Genomic DNA, 23,302 nt, shown 5'->3' on the forward strand with positions numbered 1-23,302 from the left:
AATTTGTCTTCCTGAAAGAGGGCGCTTTTCCTCATTCACAAGGTAGAAGTCCTGCTAAGTGTGAGAGGTAGAATGGGGCTCACCTTTCCCCATGGCTTCTTTCACTTAACACAGATCCAAATGCACGTAATGAAAACAGGCTGAATTTGTATTTTCTACTAAAAGTTAAATTATGATCCACTTATATAGGCATAAAAGCCTCTTTTATCAGAAAAAAAATGAATTCCTTTCATATTATCATGTATAATATATGAGGACTAAAAGAAACTCAGCCTTCCTACCTGACCAGGAAGAGCAGAATTCTCCGACTTAGTGGGACTAAACCTTATGTGCTTAGTTCCATAAGATGCTTACTGAAATTCTCAGTCCTTGCCCAGGGGCAGAGAGCTTGTAGAATCTGCTTGTGAACCCCAGGTACACCCCCACTGTGTGACCAGAGGGCGGAGGGCTCTACTGCAGCTGCTGGTTGAGTTCGTTGCTGAGCCAGCATGTTCCGTGGGGAAGCAATTAGACAGATCAGAAAGAAAAGCCACCCCAGAGAGCATATGAATTAAACACTGGGGACCCGAAGTAGAGAAGTTACTTCCACTTAGCATCAACTTCACTTTTTCATCTTTAATTTGGGTTGAAGAGTTCTGAGATGTTGTCAGCATTCCTGAAGGACCTTTTCAGTTTTCAGACACTCTTTTTTCTCAAAGTTACTGGCTGTCTACTGCAAATATATATGTGTTTTTAAAAATATTTAATTTATTTATTTATGAGAGAGAGAGAGAAAGAGAGCATGAGCAGGTGATGGGGCAGAGGGAGAGGGAGAAGCAGACTCCCTACTGAGCAGGGAACCCAATGTGGGGCTCAGTGCCAGGACCCTGGGATCATGACCTGAGCCAAAGGCAGACAGATGCTTAACCGACTGAACCACCCAGGCACCCCTCATTCATTAAACTTTCATCAAATACTTATAGAACATGTATTCGGTGCCAGGCACCATGCTAAACACCAGGAATAAAGATATTTTAAAAGTCACTTTTTCTGCTCTTATGGAATATGTAGTCTATCAGGATGGACAAACAAGTAAACATCAAATTATAATACAGTATAATAGGTACTAAGCTGCTTATAAAAACAAAGTACCATGAAAACACATGGAACATGCCCCTAACGTGGACCAGGAGGGAGCTATCAGGGAAGGATTCACAGAGGAAGTGATGGATGAAATATCTAGAATAATGTTTGAGCAAATATCTGGGTAATGTGGCCAAGCCAAGCTGACACATAAAATTAACCACCATAGTCGGTAAGCTCAACAAGAGACATTTCTGTTGATGGTGGAAGCAAAAGTGTGATTGTAATGTATTAAAAGCCTAACGGAAAGTAAGGAAGTATGTCACTGAGATTCATGGTTCCCCTGGCTCAATTTGAAAACACCCAGGAAGTTTTTTAAAATCTCAATGCTTGAGGCAGCACCCAATATCAACTAAATCAGAATCTTTGTTCATTGATCCCAGGCATTAGTGTTTTCTAAATTTCCTCCATCGATTCCAATGTGCCAAGTTTGAGAACCCCTAATATAGATCAAATGCCTCTCAAACTTTGAAGTGCATGTAAATTTCCTAGTAGGCCTGGACTGGGGCCCATGATTCTGCATTTCTAACAACTGGAGTCCCCATTGATGCCAATGTAGTAGTCTGCCAATCCATATATCATGCTTAGAGTAGTGAGGGCAGAGATAATTCTTTTCAGAAAGGTTGACTATGAAAAAATACAATGAAGTAGGATAGATGGCTAGAAGGAGATATGAAGTCAAGGAAAGATGATTATCATCATTTTAAAGCATAATATAAAAGCATGTTTGTACAGTCAAGGGAATGGTCCAGGAAAAAGGAGAAGAAAGTTAAAAAGGAAGAGAGATGGGGACAACTAAAATTAGCAAAGTTCTTGAGGTAGCAAGAGGAGTAGGGTCCTAAGTGCAGGTAGAGTGAGTAGAGTCTTAATGGACAGGGAACCAGCTGGGGAGAAGGAAGGAGGAGGAAACATACACATAGGCCTAGAGGAAGAGGCCTGGGAGACTATGTCCTACTAGAGAATTCTAAATGATTCTGTACGATAAGAGCACAGGAAGCATTTGGAAGACTGATGGATGAAGTACAACCTCAACCTCACCCCATATGTAAAGTTAACTCAAAATGGATCATAGACTTAAAGGTCAAATGTAAAAATACCAAACATTTGTAGGATAAATAATAGGAGAAAATATTCAGGATCTAGGGCTAAGCAGAGAGTTATTAGGCCTGACACCAAAAACACAATCCATGAAAGGGAAATTTGATAAACTGGACCTCATCAAAATAAGAAACTTTTGCTCTTGGGAAGTCCATATGAAGAGGACAGAGAGACAAGCTACAGACAGATATGTAATCCATTTACCCAACACAGGACTAGTATCTAGTCTATATAAAGAACTTTTTAATTCAATAGTGAAAAAAATCAAATATTGCAATTAGAAAATGGGCAAAAGAGGGGCACCTGAGTGGCTCAGTTAGTTAAGCATCTGCCTTCAGCTCGGGTCATGATCCCAGAGTCCTGGAATCAAGTCCCATGGCGGGCTCTCTGCTCAGTAGGGAGACTGCTTCTCCCTCTCTCTCTGTCTCCTGTCTCTCAATTTCACTCTCTATTTCAAATAAATAAATAAAATATTAAAGAGAAAAAAAGAGAAAATGGGATAAAGATATGAATAGACATTTCATTGAAGTTGATATATAAAAATGCAAAAATATGTTCAACATTATTAGCTATCATGGAAATGCAAATTAAAACCACAATGAGCTATCAGTACACACTTACCAAAATGGCTGAGATTAATAAAATATATAGCGGTATCACCAAATACTGGTAAGGATGCAGAGGAAATGCATCATTCATACATTGCAGATGGGAATGTACAACGGTGCAGCCACTCTGGAAACACTACACACCTATTAGAATAGCCCAAATTAGAAAGAGTAACCATACCAAGTATTGGTGAGATATAGAAGAAATGGAACCCTCATACAGTGCTGATGGAAGTGTAAAATGGTACATCCACTTTGGAAAACATTGTCAATCTTTTTTTAAGTTGAATATATTTTTAGAGCATGACTCAATCATTCTATTCCTAGATATTTATCCAAGAGAAATTAAAGCAGATCTTTGTAAAATACTTGAACATGAATGTTCATAGCAGCTTTATTTGTAATAACCCCCAAAAGGAAACTACCTGCTATGGTCTGAATGCTTGTAAACCCACCCCCCCAATTCATATGTTGAAATTTTAACCACCAAAGATGATGGTATTTGGAAGTGGGGCCTTTGGGAAATGCTCAGCTTATGAGAGCAAAGCCTTCATGAATGGAATACGTGTTCTTATAAAAGAGACTCCGCAGACATCTCTTGCCCCTTCCACCATCTGAGGACACATTAAGAAGGTACTGGTTATGAACCACAAAGTGGGACCTCACCATGATGCAACCATGTTGGTGCTTGTAACTTGAACTTTCCAGCTTCCAGAACTGTGAGAAATACATTTCTGTTTTTAGAAGTTGCCCAAACTGCAGTATTTTGATATAACATCTTGAATAAACTAAAAGACAACCCAAATATTCATCAGATGAATGGATAAATAAATTGTGATATATTCATATAATGAAATACTAAGCAATAAAAAGAAATTAACTATTGATACATTATAGATTTCAAAAAAAAATTGTGCCAAATGAGAGAAACTTGTGAAAAAAAAAGTATGTACTGTATGGTTTGATTCATATGGAACTCTAGGAAATTCAAACTAATCTATAGTGATAGAAAGCAGATCAGTGGTCTCTGGGAAAGGGTAGAGGGTAATAGTGTGGGAAGAAGAGTGGAGAAATTACAAAGGGGCACAAAGAAACCTTTCAGATGATCGATATTACCTTGATTGTGGTATTGGTTTCCCAGTTATATACCTATATTAAAATGTACTACATTTTACAATTGAAATATGTGCAGTTTATTGTATGTCAGTTATACATCATTGTTTTTAAAAAGAAATTTTAAAAAGAAAGGGATGTTGATCTTATAAAAATGTAGTTGATTGCTTTGTAATAATCCAATAAAATGTGTTTTTAGTTTAAAAATCTTATCAATTTAGGTGCAGGAGAAACAGATATTAAAGATCAGGCATGTGTAATGATAGCGGATGGGCAAAATTTATAAAAATCTAGAGGAAGATATACTTAGAGAGCTTTGCAAGTGTTTTAAAATTACTTTTCCAGTTGAGGAAAAAAAAAATGATTGTAAATGAAAGAAAATGCATTGTAAGTGTGATTTATTTAAGAAAGGTAATATAGAACTATAGTCAGCAGATGCACCTCAAAGTAAAAGGCATTGACTCTACATCAAATGATTGGTCAATGAATATATATATATATATCATATGATCTAAAATAAAATGTCTAAGGCAAGCATCATTTTGAGTCCCCAGTTTAAGAAAGTCTTCAATCTTGCTAGCAGTTTCGATGTTGTCAAATAAGAGGCCTTTAAATGATGATGGTTAAGATTTTTGTAATGAGCCCCACATTTCCAGCTAAGCCATTACGTATCTCACCTTAAGTAAAAATGCTGAGCAAGTTCCATCAGATTCCTCATACTGTCTTCTCTCCCTTGGATGAAGCTCCCAACCTCTAGAACTTTCAAGTATCTTGCACTCTCAACCTCCAGGAGTTTGAGTTGAGGCAGTGGAAAGACAGGCGCAGAGCCCCAGAACTCTGCAAAGACATGAAAACCATTTTCCACTGCTATAAATAAAAACCTGAAACCTGTCACACTTGGTTAATATCACCCACATTAGGAGACATGGACAAAAAAGAAAGAGGCAAAAGCAAAACATCTGTTGCTTTATTTAGAAACCCAGCACATGCCAGAAAAACAAGTCTCTGGTTTTCAGGCACGTGGAGATTTCAAACCAGAAGACGGGGCTAGGGAGGACCATGTTCTGTCCCAGTTAGCGTCCACGACACTCAGTGCCAACTAGAGCAGAAGGAATCACAGTGAGAGTTTCTTTCTCTGCCTCTGTTGATACCAGCCACCTAGGGCAGGAAAAATCTGCATCTCAGACTGAAGCTCTTCCTTCAAAGACTCACCAGAGAGAAAGCACTGCCCATCCAAGGTTATTACCATCAGCCCATTTCTCAACTCAGCCATTCCTGGAGACTGAGAAGCAACCAGAAGATGATCAGTACTCCTCTGAGAGTCAAGGCTGCCACCAAGCCAGCTGCCTAATGAGGGTATACTACGTGATACCTTAGAATAGGCAGTTAATTGTGTTCTAACAGGATAGCAGCTGGAGGCCAAGCAACAAAGTCATGGCCACCTATCGGCAAAGTCAGAGGTCTGTCCTGGCAGCACACCACAAGAAGCTAGATCAAACTGGATTATAGGGTTCTTGTCTCACAGAATTGAAGAATGAATCTCATGGGCACAAAAGGGTGAAGTGAAAGTTTATTAAGTGAAGGTGAGAGTAGAAAGGAGACCAGAAGCTCTCTGGGTGAGAAGGGTCCCAAATGGGTTGGCACTGAGGGCTTCTAGTGGCAGCTTTTATTAAGAACGGACTAGGAAAGTTGCGGCCTTGAGTTTCTCACGCCATCTTGGTTTGAGCATGGACTATTGATAACCCCCTTAATGACTTAATTCCTTGAGGTTTGGCTATTTTCTATGATACACTGTAGCCTCCAAAGAAAAATACCCCCAATCATCCAAGGCCAGGTGGTCTGCCTCCTTATCTCTTGTTCTCTCTGTCTTTGAGTTTCTGCCCTACAGAAGTAGTTTCAGAGCCCAACCAGGGACCCCCCACTACCTCTCCCTGTCTATACCTTAACCCTTTCCTTATTCAAAACCATACAGGCCCAATATGGCAGATGCCATGACAGAAAACCCCCGACCAAATTAGGAAGAAAAAGTGGGAAACCCTATTTCCCACTGCAAGTAATGAATATTCTGCCCCTTAGTTTACAACTGTCAATAAAGGGTAGAAACCCAGCCTCCAAGACATACAGCTCTCTCTCTATCCTGCCTGGTCTCATATCTCTCTAGTATACATTTTGCTTTAATAAACTTTCCCACTTGTGTCACTCATCTGCTCTGTTGTGTGCCTGTCCTTGAATTCCGTCTTGAGACAAGGCCAGGAACTTTCAAGGACACCTTTGGGAGAGGCTGAGTCAAGGATCCAGGGCCTGGGGGATCTCCAATTCACCTGGTAACAGACCCACCCCATCAATCAAAATTTGGGGCACTGCCCCTCAAAATATATTTATATTTTCTTTATAAGTCATATACATGTTCTCCTGCATCAATATATTCCACTCAATTTTACATCAAACACATCAAGGGGATGAGATAAAGATGAAAGAAATATTTTTAATACTGAGATAGCCATGATGACTTTATATCACCATTAGCAAATACCCGAAGGGACGTTACACACTTAGGACAAGGTTCATTATTAAAAATAATGAATGTAAGTCTCAGAAATTCATTCAAATTGAGGATCTGGGGAGGGGGGGACAGCACAGGGCATATGCTTCAGCTTTGATGTGATCTCCATTGTGTTTTACTTTTAAATGAGGCTGATGTAGAAACCTATTAAAGGACAAAAATTCAACAAGTACATTTGAAGATCAAATTGGCTTTGTTAAGCGATTCATGTTAAGCAGCATCTCACCTAGCAAGCAGAGGGGAATTTGGGAGAGCTATACAAAATGGAAGGCTTTTATAGTTAGAGTGCTAGGACCAAGAAGTTATTAACAAAAGGAAAGAAAGGACTGTTCCAGGCAAGGTCACTTTCCCTCAGAAGGTAGAGCAGGGGGCCTTATCATGCCTATTACCTCATCTTCCCTTAGGGGACAGAAAGGGCCCCATGACACATTACCTCACCGGAGCTGACTGGAAAATTCCTGACCAGCTAAGACTACATTCTGAGGAAAGTGGAAACTGCAGTTAGGTTAGGTATGAAGACCTGGTTTGGAGACTTGGCCTAAGTGTCACCTGACTAGTGACTTTCCCTTATTCCTCTGTGCTTATCCTACTGGCAATTTCCTCATAGAAGCTTCTTGGAAGCTCTTCCTCCCCAGCCGTGACAGGGTATTCTGGAACTGCTTGCACACCAAATAATTCTCTCTCCCGACTGGCTTTTTCTTTAACTCTTGTCTCCTTCTCACCCACCTCTCTCGTCTATGAATCACTTAGCTTCTTGCTATGGCCTCCTGTCTTTCTCCAGCTTTTACCAGAGGCTCCCATCTCTAGATATTCTCCATCTTAGTTAAAGAAAGCTTGTGTGTTCCCCTTTACCTGGTTCTAGCAGGAGAGGGGAGAAGGGCATGGGGAAGCTGAGGACATACACACATTAATAAATCTGTTCTTTCTCCACCTCTGTGAATGTGGGCTTGCAATGAGAATTAGGAAGAGACGTCTCTATGAACAACCCACAAAGAAATCTGAAAGAAGAGTGGTTTCGAGTACTTAAAGTTTGGGAACTGTTCTACTGCAATCAAGAAGGTGTTTTAGAACAGAACTATACCCATAGCCTTGGGCAAAAGTGAAAGGACATGACCTAATGAAGTGATCCTCAGAAGCAAATATTTAGTCAGAATATCAACAACATGAAATGTTACTTATTTATTGTGGTTTGGCCATTTGTACTTTACATTAAAAGGGGAGTGAGCTTGGTGAACTGACACAAGATCCGATTTGTATGTAAGACAGATTAGAGAGTGTCAGAAATCAGCAGCACATTTCTATTAGGCTAGGAAAAGAAATAAAGGGTATTCAAGAGGTGGAACAAGTGAACATGTGGTATATACAATCTCTCAAGGAAGAGAGTAGAGCCAAAGGATTTACAGACCAACATAGACATTCCAGGCTGGGTGAGAATTCACTGAAAAACACCGATGGAAAAAAAAAAAGGCAAAACAAAACGAAAGCAGATACAAAGTTTTAAGTCAAAGTAATGAGAAAAGAAATGAGAAGGGCAAGGAAGAAGGAAATGAAATGTCCTTAAAAATGCAAGAAAAGGGAAGAAGAAAGATGGTAGCAAACTTAAAGAGAGAAAAAAGAGTAATGTTCAAATGCTGCAAAAAGAGAAACTTCCAGTGTTGAGGAAGTTTTTATGTAATGTTTTCAGAGTATCAAAAGTCAGGTGAAAATATTTCCCCAGCCTTGAATTTCTTTCTGAATGATGAAAACCTAGGGTTTTTGAGAACTGGTTGAATGAACTCTCTCAGCGCACGTCCCAGCTGAGGCCTGTGACAGTCTATCACACAACCCACAAGGGAATTGATAATAAACTTTCTTTCTTTTTTTAAATTTTATTCATTTATTTGAGAATGAGAGAGCGAGCAAACATGAGCACGGGGCGTGGGAGAGGGAGAAGCATACTCTCCAGTGAGCGGGGAGCCTGATGTGGGGCTCAATCCCAAAACTCTGGGATTAGGACTTGAGCCCAAGGCAGACGCTTAACCGGCTGAGCCACCCAGGCATTCCTCGTAATAAACTTTGGTCATCTCTGTGTGTCTGGGCTCACGGTGCTCCTGGCCTATGCTCTCTGCAGAGGACATGCCTTGTGCTGGGCTGGCGCTTACTTCGATGTTCTCTGTCATCGTGGTGTGCTCCCTCAATCGGCTTTTGGGACCCAGAGGTTTGGTTTCCCCCTCAGGGCTGCTCATTCCTCTCAACCCAAGTAAGTGCTCTGTGTCTGTGTTCACTTAGCCTGGTTCAATCCCGATGTGGCAAAGGACTCAAGAAATGTTCGAAATGCTTTTAGCAGGAAGTGTCACTTTTTTTTTCCTAGAGTAGAAAGAGATGTTTTCTTAGTCACATCACTTTATACCTCCCCTCTTCACCCCTCCTGACCGAGAGCCCAGTGAGAGGCCAACGTGCCGTCTTAATGCTCATGTCAGTGCTGCTGTCTGACCCTGATATCTGGCACCGTGCTGGCCACCTTGAGGCCTCCGAGGACAATGGAACATACTGAAAATGGCAAAGCAGGGGTGCCTGGGTGGCTCAGTGGGTTAAGCCTCTGCCTTCGGCTCAGGTCATGATCTCAGGGTCCTGGGATCGAGCCCCACGTCGGGCTCTCTGCTTAGTGGAGAGCCTGCTTCCTTCTCTCTCTGCCTGCCTCTCTGTGTACTTGTGATCTCTCTTTCTCTCTCTCTCTCTCTGTGTCAAATAAATAAATAAAATCTTTTTAAAAAAAGGGGGGGGGACGATGAATCTTACCTCTCGTAGGATTGCCATTATATGTTAAAAAAAAAAAAAGAAAGAAAGAAAATGGCAAAGCAGAAAAACAGAAAAAATCTTGCATTCTTGATGCTGATGTCGAGCCACTGAGTTAACCAAAGTGGGATTGTCCTATCTGTGGGTTTTGTTATGTGCTTTAGTAAATTTCTTTCATTAGCCATTTTTTGTTGGGCTTTCTCTTACCGGCAACTGATGACATCTTAACTAGTATTTTCCCTGGACATCAATATTGGAAGTGACCTCTACCCGCTTTGGATTTCTATGACACGTTAGCTGTATTTCTCTTATGTATCTCCTTACACAATTTGTGTAAAAACAATTCTCTTTTTACCAGTCTATACTCCTCATCTTAGTTAACAGCATTATTCTCCACATACTACACCCCAAGTACCACTCATCCTGTGTGATGCAGGGTTCTGTGGTCACTTAAGTTTGGGAGACACACAGGCTACACCTTCCCTTCCTTGCAGATTCGCCATATTCGTTAGCACATGGAAATGATGTGACGCAATTGTTAAGGATGAGATTATACTCCTTGCTAGATGTGTGGAATTTTGGGTTGGTTAGTTAATCTTTACGACTCCCGATTTCCCCACGTGTAAAACAGGTACAAAATACATACCTCATTGTGTTGTTAGGGGGACCTAAAATAATGTGTATCAAAGATTTAGTCTTGTATCTAGCCATGTCCCAAAATGCCTTTAGCTCATATCACCTGCACTATGAGCTTCTCGCTTCATGACCCATATTACTACATTATTAGTTCATTATTTGTGTATTTCCTCACACATTATTTTCAAGTTTCAGAACAGTTTTCTCAGGGACTTTGGTTCTTTCCAAATTGCTCAAACCACACATAATAAGTAGAACTTCTGTAAATGTTTAACAATGATAGTTATTATTATTAGCAGGGGCTGCAACATATTAAAGGCTCCGAGAAGTCCTGCAGCAGAGAGCTCTGGCTTAGTTTTGTTTAAGTTGATGTTTCACAAACTTATCTGAGGATATAGGACTTTTGATGCAATACCATCACATATCCAGTAGAGCTGGTGTTACAAGGCAAATATTTTGCAAAATACAGCTCTACCCACCACACTCAGGCAAGAAACCTGGCAGCCTTCCCAGGCAAATCCTTCTCCCTCATCCCACTCCCTGTATTTAGTCCATCGTCAAGTACTTCTCGTTCTTCTGATCTTACCTCCTAAATACTTCTCAGACTCACTCCCTCCTTTCTGTCTCTAACATGACTGCCTTGGAGCACTGATATCGTCACATAAAGCCTAATGGATCTGCCTGCCTTTAGTCTTACTCTCTTTAAACCCATCCTCTCCCTGCACCAGAGGGATCTATCTATGCAAATCGGTTATATAATTTCCTTACTCAGAACCCTTCAGTGGTTCTCAAACTCCTGCAGAACAGAGGTCAGCTTCCTTCCCAAGGCTTTCAAATCCCTCCCTCGCTTGGCTGCTTCCTCCCACTTCAGCTGAGTCTCCAGCCCTGTTTTCCAATTCTGCGTCCTTCCTACACCAAACTGCCTGGGATTCCCCACCACGCCAAACTGTTAATGCTCTGTGCACATCCCTCTGCCTGCAACTCCCTTTCTAACCTGCTTCATCTGACTCTTCCCCCTCCTACACAACACAGCCCATGTGGTAGCTTCTTTTGGTCTAAGATATCCCCTCTGGGCTCCCATAGCAACCTGCACATATGCTTATATTACCACTTATCCTGCTTCATTGTTCATGTAAAATCTCACACATTAGATGGTGAACTCTTCAAATGCAGAAACGGTGTCTTTATCCCCCTGGGCCTGCCATACTCACCTCTCTACGCTTGGTGTAGACATTTATGAAATGGAGGGTGGATTCAACCATTCTGAGCACCAGATCTTCACCGTCTTCATCCTCCAACTAGGAAGAGCAAAAGGTTCAGGCCCAAACAAATGTCTGGTTGCCCTCTGGGGTGGCCCAGCTCTGAGCCTCATTTTCTGCCAGGGCCACAGCTAGCTGGGCCGGTAACTCCAGACCCGGAAGACTTCAGCCTTGCCTCTCTCGGAGCCAGATGCCAACATGGTGGCCTGCAGCACAGCAGAGCCCCGGCTGGGCTGCGCCAAATGGGGGAAGCACATCAGGCTGACCTCCTGCCGCCTTGCAGCTTTAGGGGAGCTTGAGATGCGTGAGCTGAACAAGCCAACCTGGCAGTGGCTCTTCCTGCCTTTGGGACTGAGGAGAGGCACAAAGGGAGAGTGGAAAGAGGCCCTTGAGAGCCCAGAACCAGCTCTACCTGGGGGTTCCGTAGGTGTCAGGTGTCAATAGACACCGTTTTGCCATTACTTAGCCTCATCAAGGTTCACATTATTTTTAATAACAGTGATTAAAAACAAACAAGAATTGAAATGCATGCAGCTGGATTGCTACTCAGAAGGGGTGGAGAAGTCACTCTGTACTTTAAATCAGGATCTATGGCAGACCAGCTCTGACAAGGCTTCTAGGCACAGGGAATATAAGCCAGCATCAGTTTTATCAAGTCTGATTCGATTAGTTTCTCCAGTCAGTTTTATGCACTCTGGTCACAGGATAAATCATCTCTCTTGTTGTTCTGCCCTTTTCCTATTGATTTAAAAATAGTGACCTTATCTCCCTGTCAAATGGTTACTGGATTTCCTTAATGGTGTACGTGGGGAAAACCCATGAGGTCTCCTGTTAGCCTCAAATGCCAAATCCCTTCTTTGGCTAAAAGAAAACGGACTTAACTTTGTAGCAAAATGGTCATTTTACTTCACCCTTTTGTGCCTGAATAGAATTCCTGGGAGTCCTTCAATCATAGGAAAGTATTAGAATGATGTTTTCTTAGACTTCTTCTTAGACTCACTTAGAAATGTGGTTCACATGCCTAATCATTTAGAACCATGCAATTTTTCTGAGCTATAAAGAACCTTATAGACAATCAAGTTGGACCATTTCATTCCACAGATAAGGAAATTGAGGGCCAAGATAAGGGAAGCAAAACATCTTGCCAGATCATCAAGCAGGTTAGAGATGTGATTGGAAGGATGAGCATGGCTTCAAGGGAAAGTTACTTACCAAAGGGAAACCTCTTACCAAACAGTAACAATGACTTATTTTTAATGGTGGCTCCATAATTACTAACGAGGCTGGGTGTAGACAGGTGAGTGGTGTGCTGGTAAAGTGGCTCTTCAAAGGAAAAAGAAAGTCTTTTTTTTTTTTTTTTTTTTTTTTGCTTATTTTTTTGTGATATAAGTCTTCCCATCATGGCTACCAACATAATGCCACTAAATGTGAAAATGGAAAGTGATGCCCAGAACTGGCTGTCTTAAAACCTGTATCAGCCCGTTCCAGCACACCACTGGTAGATGATAATAAACAGGTGTCTGACCCCCATCACATGTATTGTGTGAAGTACGTGTCAAAAGAGTTGAAAGAGAGAGAGTTTGTCAATGTTTAGCAGACATTTGTTTAGCAGTCATCATATTCCTCATTCATTCATTTAAAAATTGTTGAGCAATTTACTAACATTTTAGGTACTGCTCTAGGCACCAGCCTGGTGAAACTTGCAGTTACATGAACAAAACAGATAGTAAGCAACCAAACACAAAAACACATGGAGATAATTATTTAGTTATAAATTGAAGTATCTGTTGGGGTTGCTTGGGTGGCTCAGTCAGTTAAGCAGCTGATTTGGGAGAAGTTTCTCTAAAGGATTACTATTTCAACCGCCACCTGACGGACAGATGATCAAGTAAAGTGGGAAGGGGGCAATGATTGAAGACAGGACAGTGTAGTGTGTATAGAGAACCTGAGGCAGGAAAGATCTTGACCATATAAGAAATTAAGAGAAGGGCTGTGTGGCAGGAGACTAGAGAGTGAAGTGGGAAAACGGAAGGAGGTGAGGCTGGAGAGGTGGCAGGGCTCGGGTACCACAGGGCCTTGTAGACTACGTTCAGGAGCTTCGATTCTGTTTTAAGTTCAAAGGGAAATTATTTCTTTTTTTTAAACAAGGGAGTGACATAATTTGATTTATGTTTTAGAGATATTACTGTAATTGCTCTATGAGAAATAGATGGGTGGGTGGGGTGGAGACAGAGTGAAATTAGAAATGGGGAGACCAATAAGGAAACCATGGCAAGAGCAGAGGTGAAATATAATGGTGGCTTGGTCTGGGTTAGTAGCAATGGAGACCGAGTAAAGTGAACAGACTTGCCATATGTATTGGAGGTGGAGTCAACAGGACTTGATCTTCGAGCTATCGAATGGAGTTGGGGAATATTAAGGGAGTATTTTCTTTTTTGATGGGAGGGAGATATCCCAACAGGCAAAGATCAGTCCAAGATGGGTAAGCCAGTAAAGACTTTCCGGATGGCCGGAAAATAGGAGGAAAAGCCGAGAGAGTAGGTGTGTTCTCGGAGATGCCAAGATCACAGTCTTTCAAGGAGAAGGGAGAGAGAACTGTGTCTAAAGCTGCTAAAATATTGAGGAAGGTGAGAAATGAAAAGTCTCTGTTAGCTTTAGCAATACAGAACTCACTGGTGACTTTTGTAACAAGAGGATTTTTAGTGCAGTGGTAGGTGCTGAAGGCAGACTAGCAAAAGAGAGTAAATGCAGATGGCAACTCCTTAGAGAAACTTCTCTGTGAAGCGGAACAGATAGAGCGTGTGGTCCCTGGAGGAGGACTTGGAATAAACAGAAGCACATTTTTAAAGACAGGATATACTGTGACATATCTGGGTGTTTGGGGAAGAATCTGGTAGAGAGGGAAGAATGGAAGATGCAGACGAGAGAAGGTAGTCAATGATGCGAGTGCTGGAAAGATCAGGTGGGATGGGAACTGATCACACGGGGAAGGATGGGCAGTTGATAGCCTTCTGCCAACCAGCAGGACTTAGAGACAATTTTCCAAAGGAGTGGCTAAACTCTTTATGCTACCTAAAGAGAGATGAGAGCCTGATAATCCATGTTATTTTCTTCTCAAAGTCAGAGATTTAGAGTGCAATTAGAATAAAGCCGTTTGGCAGCCAGATGGATCTGTTTTGTTAAGTGCTACTTACCTGTCTCTTCCTTGTTTTCCTGTTTCAGTAGAACCCAGCGATATAACCCAGGTTTGTAGGCTGGGCTTGTCATAGGGTAATAGAAGTTCTCTTAATTCCTCATGTCGACATGCAGCACGTTCTTTGGGATGGGAGACTGAGGACAGTGCTGGTAGGCTGATGGGTTTAGTAGAGAAAAAGTGAAGGAATTCCCTTCTGAGAGCTTTCATTTTCTCTAAAAAGTGTAAGACAAGGTCATTAACTGAGATGGAGGGGACCAGATGAAAGAATTGGTGACTCTGAGAGAAAGGAAAGGGTCTGACATAAATGATATGAGAGTGAGAGATGGAATTTGCTTTTTTCAGGATAAGAATAAGCAGTTGAAATCTTCACATTTCACACATCTTGCAGTAAAAGCTTCACATTTTCTCTGACCCTTTCCTCTGCACGCAGGGATTAAATTTCTGAAATTGTCTGAAAGGGACTTTCTCCTCTAGTTGGATGGGATCCCTGGGAAAGTATGTACACCTTCTCCAAGTCAGGTCCCGTGGTCTCAGTGATATGTATTCAGGGGCTTTCCAAGAGGCACTCACCATTCTTCTTCCATCCTCTTCATGCTCTGTATCCCCTCTCTGGACCCCTGCTCTGTATCTCCTCTGGACCCCTGCTCCACGGGCTTGTCTCATCTCTTCTGTGTCAGATGCTAGCTTGCAACTGGTTCATTGGAGGGACTGGTGCTCCCTGGGAACTGTATATTCCCTCTTCGGACAGGATAAGGAACTCTCACCGGAACCTGAACCAACTTTGCTAAGTGCACTGTTCAGCAGACATTGCTTTCCCGAGCAAGATCTTCTCAAGGAAGGAAGCAGCTCATTGATTTACATTGTAATGCAAGTTCCTTTTCTTTTGGAGACAACGCCAAGCAGTTCCATGCAGTGGTTTCTAAACCACAGATCGAGGTCCATCAGTTGGTTGTAAAATCATCTGAGTGCAATCAGCTCTGAGAGAGAGAGAGAAATCAGAGTAGAAAATATCAGTGTGCATTATACATAATACCTGTTGATGGTGAATGTTCCATGAAACTTTTACTTCAATTACGTATATATGGAGGTATGTTTGTGGATCACTATGAAAAATGTATTTCTCACTGTAGGTCGGGGTCCAAATTTTTGAGAAACACTGCTCTAAAACTTTCTATTGCAGCAAAATCTTTTTTTTTTTTAAGTGAGAGAGGGAGAGGGAGAGGCAGGCTTCCAGCCAAGCAGGGAGCCCAATTCAGGTCTCAGTCTCAGGATCCTGGGACCATGACCTGCGCCAAAGGCAGACACTTAATGACTGAGCCACCCAGAAACCCTGCAACAAAATCTTCTTGAGCCAAGTTCTCCCTTCTTTTGTTCAGCCTGTTGCTTCTCTGTAGCCAGTTAAGGGGTTTCCTTTTCAAACACAAATGCCCCATGCTAGATCCCAACATAAAGTACAACAGTGACATTGCAGAGTTTCCTTGTCTGTCACTAGAGAAGAAACAGTTTCTTATTTTCCCACAGAGTTGGGAAATTATTTTGATCTGTGTTTCCACAGCAAAATGTGCCAAAAAATAAGGTTGCATAAGATCAGTCAGGACTGACTTTCAAAGTCTCAAATTATAGTCTGAGGAGAGTTTAGAAATACAAAGCTAAAGATATCTTCACCTGATTTGGGAATGGCAAAGCTCACCTTGTCATTGAGTGTCCAAACTAGGGAGGACCGAAGTTTGGAAGAATGTAGGGCAGTAGATAAAATTTGCTGCTAGACAAAATTTTAGATTAACAAGAATTTTTTTTAGGATAACTATGTCTCATTCAATATTTAGAATAATAAAATATTCTAATCAATTAATTGTTTAAATTAGTTGTTAAATTCTAACTGTTTATCTGAAATTTAAATGTTACTGAGTATCCTGAAATTTTATCTCCTGAGTCCAGAAACCCTAATGGGGTGGGAAGCTTATACATTTTGGGGGATGGTATGCTCTTTAAGTGACAGAACATTGAAGTACTTTCTTTGAGAATTTAAAAAATATATATGACATTGTAAACACATGTTATGTACCCTCCCAACAGCTTGGAAAAGACTATGAAAGCAAGGGGGCTCTGAGACTTCAGCTTCATGAGCTTAAAGGGAAATTCTCTCTGCGTCATGTCTCAACATAAGGAGGAAACCTTTCCATCACCAGAAGTTATGGCAGATAGGGAGTGACTTCTACCCAAAGACCCAAAACTCATAAACACAGAGTCCTGACAACAAAACCCTATTTGTTTCCATGCATATGGCTTAAACAGTGGATTTTCAAAAAATTGTTTGCTTACTACTGGGGATAAGGAAGATTTTCCAAGCCATGCACGGTACTGAAAGCTTTGAGAGGATGATTGTTCACGCTCTCGACTTCCTTATAACTCTCCCCTAAATACTTTGTCTTAGAACTTCTCTGCTGCTACAGCTTCTCCTTTCTATCTCCACCTTCACGAGATGCTCTCCCATTCAAGAGAAAGGCACACGAACCATCTTTAATCTCACCAAGTCCATTGCTCTGGAAGTAAAAACAAATGGTCAAATCAAGAACACATCACTCCAGAGGGAGAGTTCCCCAAAAGAAAGCCAACAAGGGTTGAATGAGAAATATTGAAGTGTGTAGTGGCTTAATGTCACCCAGGTGACAGACACTGTTCTCTGTCATTCTCTCGCTCACACTTAGGAGAAGGTTGTCAAGGGGGCATGCATATTAAATAACTTAGCTGAAGTTTTTTTTTTTTTCTTTTTTTAAGAGAGAGATGGTGGAGGGGCTTGAGGGAGAAGAGGGGAGAAAGAAGCGGACTCACCTCTGAGTGTGGAGCCTAATGTGGGGCTCTAGTCTCAAGACCCTGAGATCATGACCTGAACCAAAGTCAAGAGTTGGATGCTTAACTAACTGAACCAGACAGACTCTCTCTAAATCTGTAACTTGAAGGTTTTGTTGAAGAGATCTTGAATGCAGATATGCAACATACTGTATGTTAGAAACTACATCCTTTGCGACTATAAAAATATATGGTAAAACTTGTAAATTTAAAAATATGTCAGGGGTATGTAGTTTTGCATAATTCTTTAACTAAGTGCAGGAGGAAAACATTTCGAATGCATTGCCATAGACTTTGTTGCCTTTTAGTGATACTTCATTTATTCCACGTCTCCTCTCGCTGCTCATGTCGATGATCTGATAAAGGGACAATCTTCTTGGGTGAGGCTGAACTTACTATCTCAGGACTGGGTAGAGCTTAAAAACTTGGACAAGCCTATCCTGACCGAGAATGACATGAGCATCTCCATAGTTGTGATATAAAGCAACTCCATCTGTTTTTGATTCTGATATGTAGAAGCAATCCAGAGAAGTAAAAGGATGCCAGTGATAGCCTTTCTCTCTGTAGGTATGATGCCACTTGGTTGTGGGTGCCAGGAATGGTTCTATACTTATGCTTTGGCCCCCTTTTATTTCTTCTGATTGAACCATATGAGATTTAGAATAAAGATGTTCTGTAACAGTAAAGAATCACTTCGCCGAAAGGCTTTTTGCTCCTTGTCTGGTTGGCTTTACACCAGACGCAGCCCTTTTCTGGCTAGGATTCCACCAGGAAAACAACAATCCTTTCAGATAGGGCACAGTTCATTTCTGGAACTGCTGGACCTCTATGGCATGTCACCTACACAATGAAACCTGAAAAAACTCTGTGTGGTCTATTTTAAGAGATTGAAGTCAGCCTTCTTTCTGAGACCCAAATAACAAGTGGTTTATAAAACCAATGAAACAGAGGACTTGGTGCCTCAGTGTGCCCAGATTTTTTGCTAGGTTTTCAGGATGTGTCTCTGAGCTCTTATTGGCATGGTTCCATTTGACCTTTGTAGACCTTTGATGAGACCACAAGTGCATTCCTTTTTTTTTTTTTAAGATTTTATTCATTTACTTCACAGACAGAGATCACAAGTAGGCAGAGAGGCAGAGAGAGAGAGGAGGAAGCAGGCCCCCCGCTGAGCAGAGAGCCCGATGCGGGGCTTGATCCCAGGACCCTGGGATCATGACCTGAGCTGAAGGCAGAGGCTTTAACCCACTGAGCCACCCAGGTGCCCCCACAAGTGCATTCTTAAACAAATCAACACCATTAATGGACCAGTTAGCAGATGGTCAGGCTTGAGGTAAGAATGTTCAGTGTGGATTATTGCCTAATATTTTCCACATGCAGCTTTTGAAATGTCATCATTCAATATGTTTCTCCAACGGGATTATGTCCTAATGAGTTACTGAAGTAAGAAAGAAATCCTGGTATACCAAAAAAAAAAAAAGGGAGCTTTGGTGTCAGATAGACTCTCATTACAACCTTGGTTATTAAATCTCTTTGGGTTTCAGTGTCTTTATTTGTAAAAAGAAAAATGCTTATCTCTATCTGGATAGTCATCATGGGGATTAGAGAAGATGTAGGTAAGTATTTGGCCTACTGCCTGACACATAGCAGAGGATCAATAAATGACTGCTATTGCCCTTATGTTAATAATAATAATAATAACAATAAATAACCATAGGTGAGATGTCAAATTTGTTTCACCATATTGAGAAACTAAAAGAGAATCATGATTGAAATAAGCAATAAAGAGTTACAAGATTGTGGAGGAAACCATAATGACTGGGTTTCCTTCATTTTCCATTTCAACACGTATCACATTTACTGAGAAGAGAAACCATCTTTTGGGAATAAAGCCCAGAGAGCAACTTCCACAAGGTGGGCGTATTTCCAAATCACATCTGGCCTGGGAAGAGAGTCAAAATTTAACACGAATTTCCAAGGGCCAAAAACTTTTCTTTCATCCTACCACTGGGTGACACGATAGAGGTATAGAACACCTGGTGACTGGTGATCTGTTCTTCAGGAAATTTTTACAATTTTAAGTTTCATAAAGCCAATTGATTCTCACAGAATGCTTTTGTTTATTTTTTTCTGAACTTTTGTTGATGAATGTAACTCTGATCTGAATGTTGGTTGATATGCTCATTTATGTTAATGAGTAATATGAAAGTGAAACGAAGAAGATATTTGTCAATGATGCAAATGACTTTGCTGGTTCAAATAATGGCTTTTGAAACCTGGAGGAACACTTTCTTCAATATTTTGTGCTATTCATAATATAATAGCTACAGACATAACACACTTAAAAAAAGATTTTATTTATTTATTTGATGGAGAGAGAAAGAACATGAGCAGTGGTGGGGTGGGGAAAGAGCAAGGGGAGGAGAAGCAGGTTCTCTGCTGAGTAGGGATCCTGATGCGGGGCTCAAACCCAGGGCCCCGGGATCAGGACCTGAGCTAAAGGCAGACACTTAACAGACTAAGCCAGCCAGGTGCCCAGACATAACACACTTCGAACTTTAATCTGCATTGGTAACATTTTCTCCAACACCACCTTAAATCTAGGCAATCAGCAAAGCAATATATCAAGCCCATTTGACTCTTTCCATGGTGTAAATACTCACACCATGGCTTTTTTTCAAATGGGCAGTGTGATGTCACTGAATGCAGGGTTGAGAATGCACAGTAGCTCTCCATTACTTAGTATTTCCACCACGCAGCTGCAACTGCAAATAACAGCAAGAGTGTAGATAATAATGTGATGTAGTAAAAAATCATTAGGAAGTAATGGCTTTTGAGCCATTTGTTACCTCTGCTTTAATATACTTTCCTCGTAAGCTTATATAACTTAATTTTTTTCTTTTTTTGGTAATGACTGTGTTGAACCACTAGCGTTCAAAGTTCCCAAATCTAACAGTTGACTTTTCAAGCCTGCACGAGGCTTATTGTCCACGACTTATTGTCTCTCCAGTGCTCATCCTCCTTTCTCTTCAAATATCTCACCTCCTTCACCACACATGACTTGGAGGAAGATGACCTTGTCCTCAGTTCTGGGGCAATTTGCAGCCCATCATGATAAGCCTGCACGAGGCTTATTGTCCACGACTTATTGTCTCTCCAGTGCTCATCCTCCTTTCTCTTCAAATATCTCACCTCCTTCACCACACATGACTTGGAGGAAGATGACCTTGTCCTCAGTTCTGGGGCAGTTTGCAGCCCATCATGATAATCCTACTTCCTCACATAGTTGAAGATATGTCATGTAACTCAATTCTGGCTAATAAGTGTGTGGTTAAGTCTACTGGAGAAGTTATAGAAGTCTCCACACCCCTGTAGGCTTTTTTTCTCTCTGGATATTATCACTACTGAAGGGTTCAGGAATGGCCACAGCCATTTTCCTACTGGCCTGAAGGTGAGATCAACTCATAAAAGAAGGTAGAACATCACACACAGAGAGAGGTGAAGCTGGGACTCCACCTGCCAACCTTAGAGCTCACTGTATAGCTAATCCTCTCAGTACATGAGATAAGAAATGTCCTTCTTGTTTAAGCTAGTTTGAGTGGGAGATTTTGTTTATTTGCAGCTCAAAGTTAAGTTGCTTCCTTCACCACATGGAGTTTGGGAGAGATAAAAGCAACCAGTATAAAAGTATGTGATAAATTAGCCTCTTCAGAAGCTCTGCTCCTGAAGAGAAGAGACTAATTCACAGGACACTCACTCTCTGCTGAGCAGGGAGCCTGACTTGGGGCTCCATCCCAGGACCCTGGGATCATGACCTGAGCTGCTTAACAACTGAGCCACCCAGGCATCCCATTGTGTTGCTTTTTAACAATTTTAAATTACAGGGGCGCCTGGGTGGCTCAGTGGGTTAAAGCCACTGCCTTTGGCTCAGGTCATGATCCCAGGGTCCTGGGATCAAGCTCCACACGGGGCTCTCTGCTCAGTGGGGAGCCTGCTTCCCCCTCTCTCTCTGTCTGCCTCTCTGCCTACTTATGATCTCTGTCTGTCAAATGAATAAATAAAATCTTTAAAAAAATTTTTTTAAATTACATTAATTAACATAGAATTATATTATTTGTTTCAGGGGTATAGGTCTGTGATTCATCAGTCTTATGTAATACCCAGTAAACAATCAACTCTTGATTTCAGTTCAGGTCATGATCTCAGGGTTCTGGGATTGAGCCCAGGCTCAGGTCTGTGCTAGGCATGCAGCCTGCTTAAGATTCTCTCTCTCCCTCTGCCCCTCCCCCCGCTCACCTGCACATGCACTCTCTGATCTTTCCCAAAAAGAAAAATAAATAAATATAAATAAATAATATATGCCTTATATGTAAAATACATAAATTATGTATGTTTCATATGTAAAATAATTATATGTGTATTTTTATATATACGTATATATATATATATATTTATTTATTTATTTATTTATTTAAAGGAATATTGAGTGAAAAAACCAGCAATCCACACATAAGGCTGAATATACTGTAGGCTGTCTACAAATACTTATTGATCAAATCTGGAGATAAGAAGTTGTTCTAAAGGGATGAAAAATGGGTAGAAGAGAAAATCATCCAGGATTCCTTAAGGAGCTCAGGGACAGCGCAGGGAAAATACTTGGTCTTCAAATATATGATTGTCTTTGTCAATTTTTCTGTTCTTTCTTTTAAGGTCCTCATGTCTATGATTCTACATCCCAGACCCTTCATCTATGCAATCCTCCTCCCCTACAACCCCAAGGGCTGTTTTGCATCCCATTTTTCTCTCAACTGTTGATTCATTTTCTTGCAGAAGCATGTACCAAAAAATTGAGGTGCCAACTCATATACCTTTACTGTGTGAAATCTCCCAGGGAGCATTTGCATTTCAAGGGAAAAACAAAGCCTTCAAGTTCTGGAAAAGTGTTAAAAGGTGGGGACAGTATTATGTGGCAGAGAGCTCTTCTTGTCATCACTCTAGCTAAAGCACCTGTCTGCAATGCCAAGCCAGCTCTGCAAAGGGCCCTTCCTCATGCTTAGTGGCTGTGAACGAGGTAGACCTATCCACAGACACAAGGCTTCCGAGGGTCGGCCACTGGACACAGGGTACATGGGTCCACCCTCTTCTTTTCAATCACCGTTTACCCATCCACCTTTGGTCCTATGAAGATATAGCCTTCCCTAAAGCCCAGTTCACCCCATTTTCTCCTCTCCTAAAGATTAAAAATAGCACTCTCTTCAATGACCTCAATAATTTAGAACCCATGAATAAGTCATTTGCCCAAGAGGCTACAGTGGGGTGTCTATTTTTACTTATAGTCTCTCACCAAGCAAAGTGACCTCTCTCAAGGAGCCAATGTTGACGCCCGTTGATCTTCTGGCTTCTCAGGGGACAGCCAGGTGGTGCTCACAATGCAGAGTCTTTTCTCAAGGGCAAAGATGGATCAATAGGTGTCACTGACTTCAGAATGTGCATAACCAAACATGAATTTAGGCATATATGCTTTGCACAGAACTCCTGAAGCTGCCTAGAGCATGTCCCAGGAGGAACACTTTCTATAAAGTAGAGCAGGCAAATGCTGCCTACCCCAGGGGTCCTCCCTGGGACCCCTTCTTCCTTAAGACACCATTTTGTGAACATTGAACCTTAACAGAAGAGCAATATGATAGTTCAGGTCCCTAAATCCTTGGGGCTGCTGCAGCCTCCCAACCTCATGCCTCCTTCATCCGCCTTCAAGATGCATCCCCTCGCCCCATCTCATCTGTGTACTACTTTCAGGAAGGTTAGACATTTGCTCTGGGCCAATCCAGTGGTCACTGTGAAGACTCCACCTCAGGCTTTTAGCTACCACTTTATAAAAAGAAGTTGATTTTTTTCCCTCCATATTGTCATACCTTGCGATTGTTTTTGTTCCCCCTCTTCAAGCCATAGGATTCTGTTACAAGTTAGGTTCTGGATTGGGTAACCTTAAAGCTCCCTTCAAATTTTGAGACTCTATAATTCTAGGAGAAAACTGAAGTGGGCCTAGAAGAATTCATTGGATTTTACAGGGAGAGACAGCCTTCCA

This window comes from Martes martes, assembly GCF_963455335.1.
Source record: "Martes martes genome assembly, chromosome: 7".
Taxonomy (NCBI): Eukaryota; Metazoa; Chordata; class Mammalia; order Carnivora; family Mustelidae; genus Martes; species Martes martes.